The sequence below is a fragment of the Heterodontus francisci genome, chromosome 19, assembly GCF_036365525.1.
Source record: "Heterodontus francisci isolate sHetFra1 chromosome 19, sHetFra1.hap1, whole genome shotgun sequence".
Classification (NCBI taxonomy): Eukaryota; Metazoa; Chordata; class Chondrichthyes; order Heterodontiformes; family Heterodontidae; genus Heterodontus; species Heterodontus francisci.
The window spans coordinates 26,016,782-26,040,422 of record NC_090389.1 but is presented as its reverse complement, the minus strand read 5'-3'; positions in this window follow the sequence as shown (position 1 = coordinate 26,040,422).

Here is a 23,641-nt window from a genome sequence, read left to right as displayed (position 1 = left end):
AGCAGTGACAGGGGATCGAGCAGTGATGGGGGAATTGAGCAGCGACAGGGGATCGAGCAGTGACAGGGAATCGAACAGTGATGGGGGAATTGAGCAGCGACAGGGAATCGAGCAGTGACAGGGGATCGAGCAGTGACGGGGAATTGAGCAGCGACAGGGGATCGAGCAGTGACAGGGAATCGAGCAGTGACAGGGGATCGAGCAGTGACAGGGGATCGAGCAGTGATGGGGGAATTGAGCAGCGACAGGGAATCGAGCAGTGACGGGGAATTGAGCAGCGACAGGGGATCGAGCAGTGACAGGGAATCGAGCAGTGACAGGGGATCGAGCAGTGACAGGGGATCGAGCAGTGACGGGGAATTGAGCAGCGACAGGGAATCGAACAGTGACAGGGAATCGAACAGTGACAGGGCATCGAGCAGTGACAGGGGATCGAGCAGTGACAGGGGATCGAGCAGTGATGGGGGGATCGAGCAGTGACAGGAATTGAACAGTGACAGGGGATCGAGCCGTGACAGGGAATCGAGCAGTGACAGGGGATCGAGCAGTGATGGGGGGATCGAGCAGTGACAGGGAATCGAGCAGTGACAGGGATCGAGCAGTGACAGGGGATCGAGCAGTGATGGGGGGATCGAGCAGTGACAGGGAATCGAGCAGTGACAGGGAGTCGAGCAGTGACAGGAGGAATCGAGCAGTGAATTGGGATCGAGCAGTGACAGGAGGAATCGAACAGTGACAGGGGATCGAGCAGTGACAGGGGATCGAGCAGTGATGGGGGGGTTGAGCAGTGACAGGGAATCGAGCAGTGACAGGGGATCTGCAGTGACAGGGGATCGAGCAGTGACAGGGGATCGAGCAGTGACAGGGGATCGAGCAGTGACAGGAGGAATCGAGCTGTGATGGGGGATCGAGCAGCGACAGGGGATCGAGCAGTGACAGGGAATCGAACAGTGATGGGGGTGATCGAGCAGTGACAGGGGATCGAGCAGTGATGGGGGATCGAGCAGTGACAGGGGATCGAGAAGCGAAAGGGGATCGAGCAGTGACAGGAGGAATCGAGCAGTGACAGGGAATCGAGCAGTGACAGGAGGAATCGAGCAGTGAAAGGGAATCGAGCAGTGACAGGGGATCGAGCAGTGACAGGAGGAATCGAGCAGTGACAGGGGATTGGGCAGTGAGAGGAGGAATCGAGCAGTGACAGGGGATCGAGCAGTGACAGGAGGAATCGAGCAGTGACAGGGGATTGGGCAGTGACAGGAGGAATCGAGCCGTGACAGGGGATCGAGCAGTGATGGGGGAATTGAGCAGCGACAGGGGATCGAGCAGTGACAGGGGATCGAGCAGTGACAGGGAATCGAGCAGTGACAGGGGATCGAGCAGTGACAGGAGGAATCGAGCAGTGACAGGGGATTGGGCAGTGACAGGAGGAATCGAGCAGTGACAGAGAATCGAGCAGTGACAGGGAATCGAGCAGTGACAGGGGATCGAGCAGTGACAGGGGATCGAGCAGTGATGGGGGAATTGAGCAGCGACAGGGGATCGAGCAGTGACAGGGGATCGAGCAGTGACAGGGGATCGAGCAGTGATGGGGGAATTGAGCAGCGACAGGGAATCGAGCAGTGACAGGGGATCGAGCAGTGACGGGTAATTGAGCAGCGACAGGGGATCGAGCAGTGATGGGGGAATTGAGCAGCGACAGGGAATCGAGCAGTGACAGGAGGAATCGAGCAGTGACAGGGGATCGGGCAGTGACAGGGGATCGAGCAGTGACAGGGGATCGAGCATTGACAGGGGATCGAGCAGTGACAGGAGGAATCGAGCAGTGACAGGGGATCGGGCAGTGACAGGGGATCGAGCAGTGACAGGAGGAATCGAGCAGTGATGGGGGATCGAGCAGCGACAGGGGATCGAGCAGTGCCAGGGAATCGAACAGTGATGGGGGGGATCGAGCAGTGACAGGGGATCGAGCAGTGACGCGGAATCGAGCAGCGACAGGGAATCGAACAGTGACAGGGGATCGAGCAGTGACAGGGGATCGAGCAGTGACAGGGAATCGAGCAGTGACAGGGGATTGAGCAGCGACAGGGGATCGAGCAGTGATGGGGGATTGAGTAGTGACAGGGGATTGAGCAGTGACAGGAATTGAGCAGCGACAGGGGATCGAGCAGTGATGGGGGATTGAGTAGTGACAGGGGATTGAGCAGTGACAGGAATTGAACAGTGCCAGGGGATTGTGCAGTGACAGGAATTGAACAGTGACAGGGGATCGAGCAGCGACAGGGGATCCAGCAGTGACAGGAAGAATCGAGCAGTGACAGGGAATCGAGCAGTGACAGGGCATCGAGCAGTGACAGGAGGAATCGAGCAGTGACAGGGAATCGAGCAGTGACAGGAGGAATCGAGCAGTGACAGGGAATCGAGCAGTGACAGGGGATCGAGCAGTGATGGGGGATCGAGCAGTGACAGAAGGAATCGAGCAGTGACAGGGGATCGAGCAGTGACAGGGGATCGAGCAGTGACAGGAGGAATCGAGCAGTGGCAGGGAATCGAGCAGTGATGGGGGATCGAGCAGTGACAGGGGATCGAGCAGCGAAAGGGGATCGAGCAGTGACAGGAGGAATCGAGCAGTGACAGGGAATCGAGCAGTGACAGGGAATCGAGCAGTGATGGGGGATCGAGCAGTGACAGGGGATCGAGAAGCGAAAGGGGATCGAGCAGTGACAGGAGGAATCGAGCAGTGACAGGGAATCGAGCAGTGACAGGAGGAATCGAGCAGTGAAAGGGAATCGAGCAGTGACAGGGGATCGAGCAGTGACAGGAGGAATCGAGCAGTGACAGGGGATTGGGCAGTGAGAGGAGGAATCGAGCAGTGACAGGGGATCGAGCAGTGACAGGAGGAATCGAGCAGTGACAGGGGATTGGGCAGTGACAGGAGGAATCGAGCAGTGACAGGGGATCGAGCAGTGATGGGGGAATTGAGCAGCGACAGGGGATCGAGCAGTGACAGGGGATCGAGCAGTGACAGGGAATCGAGCAGTGACAGGGGATCGAGCAGTGACAGGAGGAATTGAGCAGTGACAGGGGATTGGGCAGTGACAGGAGGAATCGAGCAGTGACAGGAGGAATCGAGCAGTGACAGGAGGAATCGAGCAGTGACAGAGAATCGAGCAGTGACAGGGAATCGAGCAGTGACAGGGGATCGAGCAGTGACAGGGGATCGAGCAGTGATGGGGGAATTGAGCAGCGACAGGGGATCGAGCAGTGACAGGGGATCGAGCAGTGACAGGGGATCGAGCAGTGATGGGGGAATTGAGCAGCGACAGGGAATCGAGCAGTGACAGGGGATCGAGCAGTGACGGGTAATTGAGCAGCGACAGGGGATCGAGCAGTGACAGGGAATCGAGCAGTGACAGGGGATCGAGCAGTGACAGGGGATCGAGCAGTGATGGGGGAATTGAGCAGCGACAGGGAATCGAGCAGTGACAGGAGGAATCGAGCAGTGACAGGGGATCGGGCAGTGACAGGGGATCGAGCAGTGACAGGGGATCGAGCATTGACAGGGGATCGAGCAGTGACAGGAGGAATCGAGCAGTGACAGGGGATCGGGCAGTGACAGGGGATCGAGCAGTGACAGGAGGAATCGAGCAGTGATGGGGGATCGAGCAGCGACAGGGGATCGAGCAGTGCCAGGGAATCGAACAGTGATGGGGGGGATCGAGCAGTGACAGGGGATCGAGCAGTGACGCGGAATCGAGCAGCGACAGGGAATCGAACAGTGACAGGGGATCGAGCAGTGACAGGGGATCCAGCAGTGACAGGAAATCGAACAGTGACAGGGGATCGAGCAGTGACAGGGAATCGAGCAGTGACAGGGGATTGAGCAGCGACAGGGGATCGAGCAGTGATGGGGGATTGAGTAGTGACAGGGGATTGAGCAGTGACAGGAATTGAGCAGCGACAGGGGATCGAGCAGTGATGGGGGATTGAGTAGTGACAGGGGATTGAGCAGTGACAGGAATTGAACAGTGCCAGGGGATTGTGCAGTGACAGGAATTGAACAGTGACAGGGGATCGAGCAGCGACAGGGGATCCAGCAGTGACAGGAAGAATCGAGCAGTGACAGGGAATCGAGCAGTGACAGGGCATCGAGCAGTGACAGGAGGAATCGAGCAGTGACAGGGAATCGAGCAGTGACAGGAGGAATCGAGCAGTGACAGGGAATCGAGCAGTGACAGGGGATCGAGCAGTGATGGGGGATCGAGCAGTGACAGAAGGAATCGAGCAGTGACAGGGGATCGAGCAGTGACAGGGGATCGAGCAGTGACAGGAGGAATCGAGCAGTGGCAGGGAATCGAGCAGTGATGGGGGATCGAGCAGTGACAGGGGATCGAGCAGCGAAAGGGGATCGAGCAGTGACAGGAGGAATCGAGCAGTGACAGGGAATCGAGCAGTGACAGGGAATCGAGCAGTGATGGGGGATCGAGCAGTGACAGGGGATCGAGAAGCGAAAGGGGATCGAGCAGTGACAGGAGGAATCGAGCAGTGACAGGGAATCGAGCAGTGACAGGAGGAATCGAGCAGTGAAAGGGAATCGAGCAGTGACAGGGGATCGAGCAGTGACAGGAGGAATCGAGCAGTGACAGGGGATTGGGCAGTGAGAGGAGGAATCGAGCAGTGACAGGGGATCGAGCAGTGACAGGAGGAATCGAGCAGTGACAGGGGATTGGGCAGTGACAGGAGGAATCGAGCAGTGACAGGGGATCGAGCAGTGATGGGGGAATTGAGCAGCGACAGGGGATCGAGCAGTGACAGGGGATCGAGCAGTGACAGGGAATCGAGCAGTGACAGGGGATCGAGCAGTGACAGGAGGAATCGAGCAGTGACAGGGGATTGGGCAGTGACAGGAGGAATCGAGCAGTGACAGGAGGAATCGAGCAGTGACAGGGAATCGAGCAGTGACAGGGGATCGAGCAGTGACAGGGGATCGAGCAGTGATGGGGGAATTGAGCAGCGACAGGGGATCGAGCAGTGACAGGGGATCGAGCAGTGACAGGGGATCGAGCAGTGATGGGGGAATTGAGCAGCGACAGGGAATCGAGCAGTGACAGGGGATCGAGCAGTGACGGGTAATTGAGCAGCGACAGGGGATCGAGCAGTGACAGGGAATCGAGCAGTGACAGGGGATCGAGCAGTGACAGGGGATCGAGCAGTGATGGGGGAATTGAGCAGCGACAGGGAATCGAGCAGTGACAGGAGGAATCGAGCAGTGACAGGGGATCGGGCAGTGACAGGGGATCGAGCAGTGACAGGGGATCGAGCATTGACAGGGGATCGAGCAGTGACAGGAGGAATCGAGCAGTGACATGGGATCGGGCAGTGACAGGGGATCGAGCAGTGACAGGAGGAATCGAGCAGTGATGGGGGATCGAGCAGCGACAGTGGATCGAGCAGTGCCAGGGAATCGAACAGTGATGGGGGGGATCGAGCAGTGACAGGGGATCGAGCAGTGACGCGGAATCGAGCAGCGACAGGGAATCGAACAGTGACAGGGGATCGAGCAGTGACAGGGGATCCAGCAGTGACAGGAAATCGAACAGTGACAGGGGATCGAGCAGTGACAGGGAATCGAGCAATGACAGGGGATTGAGCAGCGACAGGGGATCGAGCAGTGATGGGGGATTGAGTAGTGACAGGGGATTGAGCAGTGACAGGAATTGAGCAGCGACAGGGGATCGAGCAGTGATGGGGGATTGAGTAGTGACAGGGGATTGAGCAGTGACAGGAATTGAACAGTGCCAGGGGATTGTGCAGTGACAGGAATTGAACAGTGACAGGGGATCGAGCAGCGACAGGGGATCCAGCAGTGACAGGAAGAATCGAGCAGTGACAGGGAATCGAGCAGTGACAGGGCATCGAGCAGTGACAGGAGGAATCGAGCAGTGACAGGGAATCGAGCAGTGACAGGAGGAATCGAGCAGTGACAGGGAATCGAGCAGTGACAGGGGATCGAGCAGTGATGGGGGATCGAGCAGTGACAGAAGGAATCGAGCAGTGACAGGGGATCGAGCAGTGACAGGGGATCGAGCAGTGACAGGAGGAATCGAGCAGTGGCAGGGAATCGAGCAGTGATGGGGGATCGAGCAGTGACAGGGGATCGAGCAGCGAAAGGGGATCGAGCAGTGACAGGAGGAATCGAGCAGTGACAGGGAATCGAGCAGTGACAGGGAATCGAGCAGTGACAGGAGGAATCGAGCAGTGACAGGGAATCGAGCAGTGACAGGAGGAATCGAGCAGTGACAGGGGATCGAGCAGTGACAGGAGGAATCGAGCAGTGACAGGGGATTGGGCAGTGACAGTGAATCGAGCAGTGACAGGAGGAATCGAGCAGTGACAGGGGATCGAGCAGTGACAGGGAATCGAGCAGTGACAGGGGATCGAGCAGTGACAGGGGATCGAGCAGTGATGGGGGAATTGAGCAGCGACAGGGGATCGAGCAGTGACAGGGAATCGAACAGTGATGGGGGAATTGAGCAGCGACAGGGAATCGAGCAGTGACAGGGGATCGAGCAGTGACGGGGAATTGAGCAGCGACAGGGGATTGAGCAGTGACAGGGAATCGAGCAGTGACAGGGGATCGAGCAGTGACAGGGGATCGAGCAGTGATGGGGGAATTGAGCAGCGACAGGGAATCGAGCAGTGACGGGGAATTGAGCAGCGACAGGGGATCGAGCAGTGACAGGGAATCGAGCAGTGACAGGGGATCGAGCAGTGACAGGGGATCGAGCAGTGACGGGGAATTGAGCAGCGACAGGGAATCGAACAGTGACAGGGCATCGAGCAGTGACAGGGCATCGAGCAGTGACAGGGGATCGAGCAGTGATGGGGGGATCGAGCAGTGACAGGAATTGAACAGTGACAGGGGATCGAGCCGTGACAGGGAATCGAGCAGTGACAGGGGATCGAGCAGTGACAGGGATCGAGCAGTGACAGGGGATCGAGCAGTGACAGGGATCGAGCAGTGACAGGGATCGAGCAGTGACAGGGGATCGAGCAGTGATGGGGGGATCGAGCAGTGACAGGGAATCGAGCAGTGACAGGGAGTCGAGCAGTGACAGGAGGAATCGAGCAGTGAATTGGGATCGAGCAGTGACAGGAGGAATCGAACAGTGACAGGGGATCGAGCAGTGACAGGGGATCGAGCAGTGATGGGGGGGTTGAGCAGTGACAGGGAATCGAGCAGTGACAGGGGATCTGCAGTGACAGGGGATCGAGCAGTGACAGGGGATCGAGCAGTGATGGGGGGATTGAGCAGTGACAGGGGATTGGGCAGTGACAGGGGATCGAGCAGTGACAGGGGATCGAGCAGTGACAGGGGATCGAGCAGTGACAGGAGGAATCGAGCTGTGATGGGGGATCGAGCAGCGACAGAGGATCGAGCAGTGACAGGGAATCGAACAGTGATGGGGGTGATCGAGCAGTGACAGGGGATCGAGCAGTGATGGGGGATCGAGCAGTGACAGGGGATCGAGAAGCGAAAGGGGATCGAGCAGTGACAGGAGGAATCGAGCAGTGACAGGGAATCGAGCAGTGACAGGAGGAATCGAGCAGTGAAAGGGAATCGAGCAGTGACAGGGGATCGAGCAGTGACAGGAGGAATCGAGCAGTGACAGGGGATTGGGCAGTGACAGGAGGAATCGAGCAGTGACAGGGGATCGAGCAGTGACAGGAGGAATCGAGCAGTGACAGGGGATTGGGCAGTGACAGGAGGAATCGAGCAGTGACAGGGGATCGAGCAGTGATGGGGGAATTGAGCAGCGACAGGGGATCGAGCAGTGACAGGGGATCGAGCAGTGACAGGGAATCGAGCAGTGACAGGGGATCGAGCAGTGACAGGAGGAATCGAGCAGTGACAGGGGATTGGGCAGTGACAGGAGGAATCGAGCAGTGACAGAGAATCGAGCAGTGACAGGGAATCGAGCAGTGACAGGGGATCGAGCAGTGACAGGGGATCGAGCAGTGATGGGGGAATTGAGCAGCGACAGGGGATCGAGCAGTGACAGGGGATCGAGCAGTGACAGGGGATCGAGCAGTGATGGGGGAATTGAGCAGCGACAGGGAATCGAGCAGTGACAGGGGATCGAGCAGTGACGGGTAATTGAGCAGCGACAGGGGATCGAGCAGTGACAGGGAATCGAGCAGTGACAGGGGATCGAGCAGTGACAGGGGATCGAGCAGTGATGGGGGAATTGAGCAGCGACAGGGAATCGAGCAGTGACAGGAGGAATCGAGCAGTGACAGGGGATCGGGCAGTGACAGGGGATCGAGCAGTGACAGGGGATCGAGCATTGACAGGGGATCGAGCAGTGACAGGAGGAATCGAGCAGTGACAGGGGATCGGGCAGTGACAGGGGATCGAGCAGTGACAGGAGGAATCGAGCAGTGATGGGGGATCGAGCAGCGACAGGGGATCGAGCAGTGCCAGGGAATCGAACAGTGATGGGGGGGATCGAGCAGTGACAGGGGATCGAGCAGTGACGCGGAATCGAGCAGCGACAGGGAATCGAACAGTGACAGGGGATCGAGCAGTGACAGGGGATCCAGCAGTGACAGGAAATCGAACAGTGACAGGGGATCGAGCAGTGACAGGGAATCGAGCAGTGACAGGGGATTGAGCAGCGACAGGGGATCGAGCAGTGATGGGGGATTGAGTAGTGACAGGGGATTGAGCAGTGACAGGAATTGAGCAGCGACAGGGGATCGAGCAGTGATGGGGGATTGAGTAGTGACAGGGGATTGAGCAGTGACAGGAATTGAACAGTGCCAGGGGATTGTGCAGTGACAGGAATTGAACAGTGACAGGGGATCGAGCAGCGACAGGGGATCCAGCAGTGACAGGAAGAATCGAGCAGTGACAGGGAATCGAGCAGTGACAGGGCATCGAGCAGTGACAGGAGGAATCGAGCAGTGACAGGGAATCGAGCAGTGACAGGAGGAATCGAGCAGTGACAGGGAATCGAGCAGTGACAGGGGATCGAGCAGTGATGGGGGATCGAGCAGTGACAGAAGGAATCGAGCAGTGACAGGGGATCGAGCAGTGACAGGGGATCGAGCAGTGACAGGAGGAATCGAGCAGTGGCAGGGAATCGAGCAGTGATGGGGGATCGAGCAGTGACAGGGGATCGAGCAGCGAAAGGGGATCGAGCAGTGACAGGAGGAATCGAGCAGTGACAGGGAATCGAGCAGTGACAGGGAATCGAGCAGTGACAGGAGGAATCGAGCAGTGACAGGGAATCGAGCAGTGACAGGAGGAATCGAGCAGTGACAGGGGATCGAGCAGTGACAGGAGGAATCGAGCAGTGACAGGGGATTGGGCAGTGACAGAGAATCGAGCAGTGACAGGAGGAATCGAGCAGTGACAGGGGATCGAGCAGTGACAGGGAATCGAGCAGTGACAGGGGATCGAGCAGTGACAGGGGATCGAGCAGTGATGGGGGAATTGAGCAGCGACAGGGGATCGAGCAGTGACAGGGAATCGAACAGTGATGGGGGAATTGAGCAGCGACAGGGAATCGAGCAGTGACAGGGGATCGAGCAGTGACGGGGAATTGAGCAGCGACAGGGGATCGAGCAGTGACAGGGAATCGAGCAGTGACAGGGGATCGAGCAGTGACAGGGGATCGAGCAGTGATGGGGGAATTGAGCAGCGACAGGGAATCGAGCAGTGACGGGGAATAGAGCAGCGACAGGGGATCGAGCAGTGACAGGGAATCGAGCAGTGACAGGGGATCGAGCAGTGACAGAGGATCGAGCAGTGACGGGGAATTGAGCAGCGACAGGGAATCGAACAGTGACAGGGAATCGAACAGTGACAGGGCATCGAGCAGTGACAGGGGATCGAGCAGTGACAGGGGATCCAGCAGTGACAGGGGATTGAGCAGTGACAGGGGATTGAGCAGTGACAGGAATTGAACAGTGACAGGGGATTGAGCAGTGACAGGAATTGAACAGTGACAGGGGATCGAGCAGTGACAGGGGATCGAGCAGTGACAGGGGATCGAGCAGTGACAGGGGATCCAGCAGTGACAGCGGATCGAGCAGTGATGGGGGATCGAGCAGCAACAGGGGGTCGGGTAGTGACAGGGGATCGAGCAGTGACAGGGGATTGAGTAGTGACAGGAATTGAACAGTGACAGGGGATCGAGCAGTGACAGGGGATTGAGTAGTGACAGGAATTGAACAGTGACAGGGGATCGAGCAGTGACGGGGGATCGAGCAGTGACAGGGGATTGAGTAGTGACAGGGGATTGTGCAGTGACAGGAATTGAACAGTGACAGGAAGAATCGAGCAGTGACAGGGGATCGAGCAGTGATGGGGGATCGAGCAGTGACAGGGGATTGAGTAGTGACAGGGAATTGAACAGTGACAGGGGATTGAGCAGTGACAGGGAATTGAACAGTGACAGGGGATCCAGCAGTGACAGGGGATCGAGCAGTGACAGGGAATTGAACAGTGACAGGGGATTGAGCAGTGACAGGGAATTGAACAGTGACAGGGGATCGAGCAGTGACAGGGAATTGAACAGTGACAGGGGATTGAGCAGTGACAGGGAATTGAACAGTGACAGGGGATCGAGCAGTGACAGGGAATTGAGCATCGACAGGGGATCGAGCAGTGACGGGGGATCGAGCAGTGACAGGGGAATCGAGCAGCGACAGGGCATCGAGCAGTGACAGGAGGAATCGAGCAGTGACAGGGAATCGAGCAGTGACAGAGAATCGAGCAGTGACAGGAGGAATCGAGCAGAGACAGGGAATCGAGCAGTGACAGGAGGAATCGAGCAGTGACAGGGAATCGAGCAGTGACAGGGGATCGAGCAGTGATGGGGGATCGAGCAGTGACAGGGGATCGAGCAGCGAAAGGGGATCGAGCAGTGACAGGGGGAATTGAGCAGTGAAAGGGAATCGAGCAGTGACAGGGAATCGAGCAGTGACAGGAGGAATCGAGCAGTGACAGGGGATCGAGCAATGACAGGAGGAATCGAGCAGTGACAGGGGATTGGGCAGTGACAGAGAATCGAGCAGTGACAGGAGGAATCGAGCAGTGACAGGGGATCGAGCAGTGACAGGGAATCGAGCAGTGACAGGGGATCGAGCAGTGACAGGGAATCGAGCAGTGACAGGAGGAATCGAGCAGTGACAGGGAATCGAGCAGTGACAGGAGGAATCGAGCAGTGACAGGGGATCGAGCAGTGACAGGAGGAATCGAGCAGTGACAGGGGATTGGGCAGTGACAGAGAATCGAGCAGTGACAGGAGGAATCGAGCAGTGACAGGGAATCGAGCAGTGACAGGAGGAATCGAGCAGTGACAGGGGATCGAGCAGTGACAGGAGGAATCGAGCAGTGACAGGAGGAATCGAGCAGTGACAGGAGGAATCGAGCAGCGACAGGGGATCGAGCAGTGACAGGGAATCGAACAGTGATGGGGGAATTGAGCAGCGACAGGGAATCGAGCAGTGACAGGGGATCGAGCAGTGACGGGGAATCGAGCAGTGACAGGGGATTGAGCAGTGACAGGGAATCGAGCAGTGACAGGGGATCGAGCAGTGACAGGGGATCGAGCAGTGATGGGGGATCGAGCAGTGACGGGGAATTGAGCAGCGACAGGGAATCGAACAGTGACAGGGAATCGAACAGTGACAGGGGATCCAGCAGTGACAGGGGATCCAGCAGTGACAGGGGATCCAGCAGTGACAGGGAATCGAACAGTGACAGGGCATCGAGCAGTGACAGGGGATCGAGCAGTGACAGGGGATCCAGCAGTGACAGGGGATCCAGCAGTGACAGGGGATTGAGCAGTGACAGGAATTGAACAGTGACAGGGGATCGAGCAGTGACAGGGAATCGAGCAGTGATGGGGGGATCGAGCAGTGACAGGGAATCGAGCAGTGATGGGGGGATCGAGCAGTGACAGGGAATCGAGCAGTGACAGGGATCGAGCAGTGACAGGGGATCGAGCAGTGATGGGGGGATCGAGCAGTGACAGGGAATCGAGCAGTGACAGGGAGTCGAGCAGTGACAGGGAGTCGAGCAGTGACAGGGAATCGAGCAGTGATGGGGGTGATTGAGCAGTGATGGGGAATCGATCAGTGACAGGGAATCGAGCAGTGACAGGGAATCGAGCAGTGACAGGGGATCGAGCAGTGATGGGGGGGATTCAGCTGTGACAGGGCATCGAGCAGTGACAGGGAATCGAGCAGTGACTGAGGGATCGAGCAGTGACAGGGGATCGAGCAGTGACTGAGGGATCGAGCAGTGACAGGGGATCGAGCAGTGATGGGGGTGATTGAGCAGTGATGGGGAATCGAGCAGTGACAGGGGATCGAGCAGTGATGTGGGGGTTGAGCAGTGACAGGGAATCGAGCAGTGACAGGGGATCTGCAGTGACAGGGGATCGAGCAGTGACAGGGGATCGAGCAGTGACAGGGGATCAAGCAGTGATTGGGGGGATCGAACAGCGACAGGGGATCGAGCAGTGATGGGGGGGATTGAGCAGTGACAGGGGATCTGCAGCGACAGGGGATCGAGCAGTGATGGGGGGATCGAGCAGTGACAGGGCATCGAGCAGTGACAGGCAATCGAGCAGTGACAGGGGATCGAGCAGTGACAGGGGATCGAGCAGTGACAGGAGGTATCGAGCAGTGACAGGGAATCGAGCAGTGACAGGGGATCGAGCAGTGACAGGGGAGCGAGCAGTGACAGGAGGTATCGAGCAGTGACAGGGAATCGAGCAGTGACAGGGGATCGAGCAGTGACAGGGGATCGAGCAGTGACAGGAGGAATCGAGCAGTGACAGGGGATCGGGCAGTGACAGGGAATCGAGCAGTGACAGGAGGAATCGAGCAGTGACAGGGGATCGAGCAGTGACAGGGGATCGAGCAGTGACAGGGGATCGAGCAGTGACAGGAGGAATCGAGCAGTGACAGGGGATCGAGCAGTGACAGGGGATCGAGCAGTGACAGGGGATCGAGCAGCGACAGGGGATCGAGCAGTGATAGGGAATCGAACAGTGATGGGGGGGATCGAGCAGTGACAGGAGGAATCGAGCAGTGACAGGGAATCGAGCAGTGACAGGGAATCGAGCAGTGACAGGAGGAATCGAGCAGTGACAGGGAATCGAGCAGTGACAGGAGGAATCGAGCAGTGACAGGGGATCGAGCAGTGACAGGAGGAATCGAGCAGTGACAGGGGATTGGGCAGTGACAGAGAATCGAGCAGTGACAGGAGGAATCGAGCAGTGACAGGGGATCGAGCAGTGACAGGGAATCGAGCAGTGACAGGGGATCGAGCAGTGACAGGGGATCGAGCAGTGATGGGGGAATTGAGCAGCGACAGGGGATCGAGCAGTGACAGGGAATTGAACAGTGACAGGGGATTGAGCAGTGACAGGGAATTGAACAGTGACAGGGGATCGAGCAGTGACAGGGGATCGAGCAGTGACAGGGAATTGAGCATCGACAGGGGATCGAGCAGTGACGGGGGATCGAGCAGTGACAGGGGAATCGAGCAGCGACAGGGCATCGAGCAGTGACAGGAGGAATCGAGCAGAGACAGGGAATCGAGCAGTGACAGGAGGAATCGAGCAGTGACAGGGAATCGAGCAGTGACAGGGGATCGAGCAGTGATGGGGGATCGAGCAGTGACAGGGGATCGAGCAGCGAAAGGGGATCGAGCAGTGACAGGAGGAATTGAGCAGTGAAAGGGAATCGAGCAGTGACAGGGAATCGAGCAGTGACAGGAGGAATCGAGCAGTGACAGGGGATCGAGCAGTGACAGGAGGAATCGAGCAGTGACAGGGGATTGGGCAGTGACAGAGAATCGAGCAGTGACAGGAGGAATCGAGCAGTGACAGGGGATCGAGCAGTGACAGGGAATCGAGCAGTGACAGGGGATCGAGCAGTGACAGGGAATCGAGCAGTGACAGGAGGAATCGAGCAGTGACAGGGAATCGAGCAGTGACAGGAGGAATCGAGCAGTGACAGGGGATCGAGCAGTGACAGGAGGAATCGAGCAGTGACAGGGGATTGGGCAGTGACAGAGAATCGAGCAGTGACAGGAGGAATCGAGCAGTGACAGGGAATCGAGCAGTGACAGGAGGAATCGAGCAGTGACAGGGGATCGAGCAGTGACAGGAGGAATCGAGCAGTGACAGGAGGAATCGAGCAGCGACAGGGGATCGAGCAGTGACAGGGAATCGAACAGTGATGGGGGAATTGAGCAGCGACAGGGAATCGAGCAGTGACAGGGGATCGAGCAGTGACGGGGAATCGAGCAGTGACAGGGGATCGAGCAGTGACAGGGAATCGAGCAGTGACAGGGGATCGAGCAGTGACAGGGGATCGAGCAGTGATGGGGGATCGAGCAGTGACGGGGAATTGAGCAGCGACAGGGAATCGAACAGTGACGGGGAATTGAGCAGCGACAGGGAATCGAACAGTGACAGGGGATCCAGCAGTGACAGGGGATCCAGCAGTGACAGGGGATCCAGCAGTGACAGGGAATCGAACAGTGACGGGGAATTGAGCAGCGACAGGGAATCGAACAGTGACAGGGAATCGAACAGTGACAGGGGATCCAGCAGTGACAGGGGATCCAGCAGTGACAGGGGATCCAGCAGTGACAGGGAATCGAACAGTGACAGGGCATCGAGCAGTGACAGGGGATCGAGCAGTGACAGGGGATCCAGCAGTGACAGGGGATTGAGCAGTGACAGGGGATCGAGCAGTGACAGGGAATCGAGCAGTGATGGGGGGATCGAGCAGTGACAGGGAATCGAGCAGTGATGGGGGGATCGAGCAGTGACAGGGAATCGAGCAGTGACAGGGATCGAGCAGTGACAGGGGATCGAGCAGTGATGGGGGGATCGAGCAGTGACAGGGAATCGAGCAGTGACAGGGAGTCGAGCAGTGACAGGGAGTCGAGCAGTGACAGGGAATCGAGCAGTGATGGGGGTGATTGAGCAGTGATGGGGAATCGATCAGTGACAGGGAATCGAGCAGTGACAGGGAATCGAGCAGTGACAGGGGATCGAGCAGTGATAGGGGGGATCGAACAGCGACAGGGGATCGAGCAGTGATGGGGGGGATTGAGCTGTGACAGGGCATCGAGCAGTGACAGGGAATCGAGCAGTGACTGAGGGATCGAGCAGTGACAGGGGATCGAGCAGTGACTGAGGGATCGAGCAGTGACAGGGGATCGAGCAGTGATGGGGGTGATTGATCAGTGATGGGGAATCGAGCAGTGACAGGGGATCGAGCAGTGATGTGGGGGTTGAGCAGTGACAGGGAATCGAGCAGTGACAGGGGATCTGCAGTGACAGGGGATCGAGCAGTGACAGGGGATCGAGCAGTGACAGGGGATCAAGCAGTGATTGGGGGGATCGAACAGCGACAGGGGATCGAGCAGTGATGGGGGGGATTGAGCAGTGACAGGGGATCTGCAGCGACAGGGGATCGAGCAGTGATGGGGGGATCGAGCAGTGACAGGGCATCGAGCAGTGACAGGCAATCGAGCAGTGACAGGGGATCGAGCAGTGACAGGGGATCGAGCAGTGACAGGAGGTATCGAGCAGTGACAGGGAATCGAGCAGTGACAGGGGATCGAGCAGTGACAGGGGATCGAGCAGTGACAGGAGGTATCGAGCAGTGACAGGGAATCGAGCAGTGACAGGGGATCGAGCAGTGACAGGGGATCGAGCAGTGACAGGAGGAATCGAGCAGTGACAGGGGATCGGGCAGTGACAGGGAATCGAGCAGTGACAGGAGGAATCGAGCAGTGACAGGGGATCGAGCAGTGACAGGGGATCGAGCAGTGACAGGGGATCGAGCAGTGACAGGAGGAATCGAGCAGTGACAGGGGATCGGGCAGTGACAGGGGATCGAGCAGTGACAGGGGATCGAGCAGCGACAGGGGATCGAGCAGTGATAGGGAATCGAACAGTGATGGGGGGGATCGAGCAGTGACAGGAGGAATCGAGCAGTGACAGGGAATCGAGCAGTGACAGGGAATCGAGCAGTGACAGGAGGAATCGAGCAGTGACAGGGGATCGAGCAGTGACAGGAGGAATCGAGCAGTGACAGGGGATTGGGCAGTGACAGAGAATCGAGCAGTGACAGGAGGAATCGAGCAGTGACAGGGGATCGAGCAGTGACAGGGAATCGAGCAGTGACAGGGGATCGAGCAGTGACAGGGGATCGAGCAGTGATGGGGGAATTGAGCAGCGACAGGGGATCGAGCAGTGACAGGGAATCGAACAGTGATGGGGGAATTGAGCAGCGACAGGGAATCGAGCAGTGACAGGGGATCGAGCAGAGACGGGGAATTGAGCAGCGACAGGGGATCGAGCAGTGACAGGGAATCGAGCAGTGACAGGGGATCGAGCCGTGACAGGGGATCGAGCAGTGATGGGGGAATTGAGCAGCGACAGGGAATCGAGCAGTGACGGGGAATTGAGCAGCGACAGGGGATCGAGCAGTGACAGGGAATCGAGCAGTGACAGGGGATCGAGCAGTGACAGGGGATCGAGCAGTGACGGGGAATTGAGCAGCGACAGGGAATCGAACAGTGACAGGGAATCGAACAGTGACAGGGCATCGAGCAGTGACAGGGGATCGAGCAGTGACAGGGGATCCAGCAGTGACAGGGGATTGAGCAGTGACAGGGGATTGAGCAGTGACAGGAATTGAACAGTGACAGGGGATTGAGCAGTGACAGGAATTGAACAGTGACAGTGGATCGAGCAGTGACAGGGGATCGAGCAGTGATGGGGGATCGAGCAGCAACAGGGGGTCGGGTAGTGACAGGGGTCGAGCAGTGACAGGGGATCGAGCAGTGACAGGGGATTGAGTAGTGACAGGAATTGAACAGTGACAGTGGATCGAGCAGTGACAGGGGATCGAGCAGTGACAGGGGATCCAGCAGTGACAGCGGATCGAGCAGTGATGGGGGATCGAGCAGCAACAGGGGGTCGGGTAGTGACAGGGGTCGAGCAGTGACAGGGGATCGAGCAGTGACAGGGGATTGAGTAGTGACAGGAATTGAACAGTGACAGGGGATCGAGCAGTGACAGGGGATTGAGTAGTGACAGGAATTGAACAGTGACAGGGGATCGAGCAGTGACAGGGGATCGAGCAGTGACAGGAGGAATCGAGCAGTGACAGGGGATCGGGCAGTGACAGGGGATCGAGCAGTGACAGGGGATCGAGCAGTGACAGGGGATCGAGCAGCGACAGGGGATCGAGCAGTGATAGGGAATCGAACAGTGATGGGGGGGATCGAGCAGTGACAGGAGGAATCGAGCAGTGACAGGGAATCGAGCAGTGACAGGGAATCAAGCAGTGACAGGAGGAATCGAGCAGTGACAGGGAATCGAGCAGTGACAGGAGGAATCGAGCAGTGACAGGGGATCGAGCAGTGACAGGAGGAATCGAGCAGTGACAGGGGATTGGGCAGTGACAGAGAATCGAGCAGTGACAGGAGGAATCGAGCAGTGACAGGGGATCGAGCAGTGACAGGGAATCGAGCAGTGACAGGGGATCGAGCAGTGACAGGGGATCGAGCAGTGATGGGGGAATTGAGCAGCGACAGGGGATCGAGCAGTGACAGGGAATCGAACAGTGATGGGGGAATTGAGCAGCGACAGGGAATCGAACAGTGACAGGGGATCGAACAGTGACGGGGAATTGAGCAGCGACAGGGGATCGAGCAGTGACAGGGAATCGAGCAGTGACAGGGGATCGAGCAGTGACAGGGGATCGAGCAGTGATGGGGGAATTGAGCAGCGACAGGGGATCGAGCAGTGACAGGGAATCGAACAGTGATGGGGGAATTGAGCAGCGACAGGGAATCGAACAGTGACAGGGGATCGAACAGTGACGGGGAATTGAGCAGCGACAGGGGATCGAGCAGTGACAGGGAATCGAGCAGTGACAGGGGATCGAGCAGTGACAGGGGATCGAGCAGTGATGGGGGAATTGAGCAGCGACAGGGAATCGAGCAGTGACGGGGAATTGAGCAGCGACAGGGGATCGAGCAGTGACAGGGAATCGAGCAGTGACAGGGGATCGAGCAGTGACAGGGGATCGAGCAGTGACGGGGAATTGAGCAGCGACAGGGAATCGAACAGTGACAGGGAATCGAACAGTGACAGGGCATCGAGCAGTGACAGGGGATCGAGCAGTGACAGGGGATCCAGCAGTGACAGGGGATTGAGAAGTGACAGGGGATTGAGCAGTGACAGGAATTGAACAGTGACAGGGGATTGAGCAGTGACAGGAATTGAACAGTGACAGGGGATCGAGCAGTGACAGGGGATCGAGCAGTGACAGGGGATCCAGCAGTGACAGCGGATCGAGCAGTGATGGGGGATCGAGCAGCAACAGGGGGTCGGGTAGTGACAGGGGATCGAGCAGTGACAGGGGATCGAGCAGTGACAGGGGATTGAGTAGTGACAGGAATTGAACAGTGACAGGGGATCGAGCAGTGACAGGGGATTGAGTAGTGACAGGAATTGAACAGTGACAGGGGATCGAGCAGTGACGGGGGATCGAGCAGTGACAGGGGATTGAGTAGTGACAGGGGATTGTGCAGTGACAGGAATTGAACAGTGACAGGAAGAATCGAGCAGTGACAGGGGATCGAGCAGTGATGGGGGATCGAGCAGTGACAGGGGATTGAGTAGTGACAGGGAATTGAACAGTGACAGGGGATTGAGCAGTGACAGGGAATTGAACAGTGACAGGGGATCGAGCAGTGACAGGGGATCGAGCAGTGACAGGGAATTGAGCATCGACAGGGGATCGAGCAGTGACGGGGGATCGAGCAGTGACAGGGGAATCGAGCAGCGACAGGGCATCGAGCAGTGACAGGAGGAATCGAGCAGAGACAGGGAATCGAGCAGTGACAGGAGGAATCGAGCAGTGACAGGGAATCGAGCAGTGACAGGGGTTCGAGCAGTGATGGGGGATCGAGCAGTGACAGGGGATCGAGCAGCGAAAGGGGATCGAGCAGTGACAGGAGGAATTGAGCAGTGAAAGGGAATCGAGCAGTGACAGGGAATCGAGCAGTGACAGGAGGAATCGAGCAGTGACAGGGGATCGAGCAGTGACAGGAGGAATCGAGCAGTGACAGGGGATTGGGCAGTGACAGAGAATCGAGCAGTGACAGGAGGAATCGAGCAGTGACAGGGGATCGAGCAGTGACAGGGAATCGAGCAGTGACAGGGGATCGAGCAGTGACAGGGAATCGAGCAGTGACAGGAGGAATCGAGCAGTGACAGGGAATCGAGCAGTGACAGGAGGAATCGAGCAGTGACAGGGGATCGAGCAGTGACAGGAGGAATCGAGCAGTGACAGGGGATTGGGCAGTGACAGAGAATCGAGCAGTGACAGGAGGAATCGAGCAGTGACAGGGAATCGAGCAGTGACAGGAGGAATCGAGCAGTGACAGGGGATCGAGCAGTGACAGGAGGAATCGAGCAGTGACAGGAGGAATCGAGCAGCGACAGGGGATCGAGCAGTGACAGGGAATCGAACAGTGATGGGGGAATTGAGCAGCGACAGGGAATCGAGCAGTGACAGGGGATCGAGCAGTGACGGGGAATCGAGCAGTGACAGGGGATCGAGCAGTGACAGGGAATCGAGCAGTGACAGGGGATCGAGCAGTGACAGGGGATCGAGCAGTGATGGGGGATCGAGCAGTGACGGGGAATTGAGCAGCGACAGGGAATCGAACAGTGACAGGGAATCGAACAGTGACAGGGGATCCAGCAGTGACAGGGGATCCAGCAGTGACAGGGGATCCAGCAGTGACAGGGAATCGAACAGTGACAGGGCATCGAGCAGTGACAGGGGATCGAGCAGTGACAGGGGATCCAGCAGTGACAGGGGATTGAGCAGTGACAGGGGATTGAGCAGTGACAGGAATTGAACAGTGACAGGGGATCGAGCAGTGACAGGGAATCGAGCAGTGATGGGGGGATCGAGCAGTGACAGGGAATCGAGCAGTGACAGGGATCGAGCAGTGACAGGGGATCGAGCAGTGATGGGGGGATCGAGCAGTGACAGGGAATCGAGCAGTGACAGGGAGTCGAGCAGTGACAGGGAGTCGAGCAGTGACAGGGAATCGAGCAGTGATGGGGGTGATTGAGCAGTGATGGGGAATCGATCAGTGACAGGGAATCGAGCAGTGACAGGGAATCGAGCAGTGACAGGGAATCGAGCAGTGACAGGGGATCGAGCAGTGATAGGGGGGATCGAACAGCGACAGGGGATCGAGCAGTGATGGGGTGGATTGAGCTGTGACAGGGCATCGAGCAGTGACAGGGAATCAAGCAGTGACTGAGGGATCGAGCAGTGACAGGGGATCGAGCAGTGATGGGGGGGATTGAGCTGTGACAGGGCATCGAGCAGTGACAGGGAATCGAGCAGTGACTGAGGGATCGAGCAGTGACAGGGGATCGAGCAGTGACTGAGGGATCGAGCAGTGACAGGGGATCGAGCAGTGATGGGGGTGATTGAGCAGTGATGGAGAATCGATCAGTGACAGGGAATCGAGCAGTGACAGGGGATCGAGCAGTGATGGGGGGGTTGAACAGTGACAGGGAATCGAGCAGTGACAGGGGATCTGCAGTGACAGGGGATCGAGCAGTGACAGGGGATCGAGCAGTGACAGGGGATCAAGCAGTGATAGGGGGGATCGAACAGCGACAGGGGATCGAGCAGTGATGGGGGGGATTGAGCAGTGACAGGGGATCTGCAGCGACAGGGGATCGAGCAGTGATGGGGGGATCGAGCAGTGACAGGGCATCGAGCAGTGACAGGCAATCGAGCAGTGACAGGGGATCGAGCAGTGACAGGGGATCGAGCAGTGACAGGGAATCGAGCAGTGACAGGGGATCGAGCAGTGACAGGGGATCGAGCAGTGACAGGAGGTATCGAGCAGTGACAGGAGGTATCGAGCAGTGACAGGGAATCGAGCAGTGACAGGGGATCGAGCAGTGACAGGGGATCGAGCAGTGACTGAGGGATCGAGCAGTGACAGGGGATCGAGCAGTGATGGGGGTGATTGAGCAGTGATGGGGAATCGATCAGTGACAGGGAATCGAGCAGTGACAGGGGATCGAGCAGTGATGGGGGGGTTGAGCAGTGACAGGGAATCGAGCAGTGACAGGGGATCTGCAGTGACAGGGGATCGAGCAGTGAAAGGGGATCGAGCAGTGACAGGGGATCAAGCAGTGATAGGGGGGATCGAACAGCGACAGGGGATCGAGCAGTGATGGGGGGGATTGAGCAGTGACAGGGGATCTGCAGCGACAGGGGATCGAGCAGTGATGGGGGGATCGAGCAGTGACAGGGCATCGAGCAGTGACAGGCAATCGAGCAGTGACAGGGGATCGAGCAGTGACAGGGGATCGAGCAGTGACAGGAGGTATCGAGCAGTGACAGGGAATCGAGCAGTGACAGGGGATCGAGCAGTGACAGGGGATCGAGCAGTGACAGGAGGTATCGAGCAGTGACAGGGAATCGAGCAGTGACAGGGGATCGAGCAGTGACAGGGGATCGAGCAGTGACAGGAGGAATCGAGCAGTGACAGGGGATCGGGCAGTGACAGGGAATCGAGCAGTGACAGGAGGAATCGAGCAGTGACAGGGGATCGAGCAGTGACAGGAGGAATCGAGCAGTGACAGGGGATCGGGCGGTGACAGGGAATCGAGCAGTGACAGGGGATCGAGCAGTGACAGGAGGAATCGAGCAGTGACGGGAGGAATCCAGCAGTGATGGGGGGGATCGAGCAGTGACAGGGGATCGAGCAGTGACAGGAGGAATCGAGCAGTGACAGGGGATCGAGCAGTGATAGGGGGGATCGAACAGCGACAGGGGATCGAGCAGTGATGGGGTGGATTGAGCTGTGACAGGGCATCGAGCAGTGACAGGGAATCAAGCAGTGACTGAGGGATCGAGCAGTGACAGGGGATCGAGCAGTGATGGGGGGGATTGAGCTGTGACAGGGCATCGAGCAGTGACAGGGAATCGAGCAGTGACTGAGGGATCGAGCAGTGACAGGGGATCGAGCAGTGACTGAGGGATCGAGCAGTGACAGGGGATCGAGCAGTGATGGGGGTGATTGAGCAGTGATGGAGAATCGATCAGTGACAGGGAATCGAGCAGTGACAGGGGATCGAGCAGTGATGGGGGGGTTGAACAGTGACAGGGAATCGAGCAGTGACAGGGGATCTGCAGTGACAGGGGATCGAGCAGTGACAGGGGATCGAGCAGTGACAGGGGATCAAGCAGTGATAGGGGGGATCGAACAGCGACAGGGGATCGAGCAGTGATGGGGGGGATTGAGCAGTGACAGGGGATCTGCAGCGACAGGGGATCGAGCAGTGATGGGGGGATCGAGCAGTGACAGGGCATCGAGCAGTGACAGGCAATCGAGCAGTGACAGGGGATCGAGCAGTGACAGGGGATCGAGCAGTGACAGGGAATCGAGCAGTGACAGGGGATCGAGCAGTGACAGGGGATCGAGCAGTGACAGGAGGTATCGAGCAGTGACAGGAGGTATCGAGCAGTGACAGGGAATCGAGCAGTGACAGGGGATCGAGCAGTGACAGGGGATCGAGCAGTGACTGAGGGATCGAGCAGTGACAGGGGATCGAGCAGTGATGGGGGTGATTGAGCAGTGATGGGGAATCGATCAGTGACAGGGAATCGAGCAGTGACAGGGGATCGAGCAGTGATGGGGGGGTTGAGCAGTGACAGGGAATCGAGCAGTGACAGGGGATCTGCAGTGACAGGGGATCGAGCAGTGAAAGGGGATCGAGCAGTGACAGGGGATCAAGCAGTGATAGGGGGGATCGAACAGCGACAGGGGATCGAGCAGTGATGGGGGGGATTGAGCAGTGACAGGGGATCTGCAGCGACAGGGGATCGAGCAGTGATGGGGGGATCGAGCAGTGACAGGGCATCGAGCAGTGACAGGCAATCGAGCAGTGACAGGGGATCGAGCAGTGACAGGGGATCGAGCAGTGACAGGAGGTATCGAGCAGTGACAGGGAATCGAGCAGTGACAGGGGATCGAGCAGTGACAGGGGATCGAGCAGTGACAGGAGGTATCGAGCAGTGACAGGGAATCGAGCAGTGACAGGGGATCGAGCAGTGACAGGGGATCGAGCAGTGACAGGAGGAATCGAGCAGTGACAGGGGATCGGGCAGTGACAGGGAATCGAGCAGTGACAGGAGGAATCGAGCAGTGACAGGGGATCGAGCAGTGACAGGAGGAATCGAGCAGTGACAGGGGATCGGGCGGTGACAGGGAATCGAGCAGTGACAGGGGATCGAGCAGTGACAGGAGGAATCGAGCAGTGACGGGAGGAATCCAGCAGTGATGGGGGGGATCGAGCAGTGACAGGGGATCGAGCAGTGACAGGAGGAATCGAGCAGTGACAGGGGATCGGGCAGTGCCAAGGGATCGAGCAGTGACAGGAGGAATCGAGCAGTGACAGGGGATCGAGCAGCGACAGGGGATCGAGCAGTGACAGGGAATCGAACAGTGATGGGGGGGATCGAGCAGTGACAGGGGATC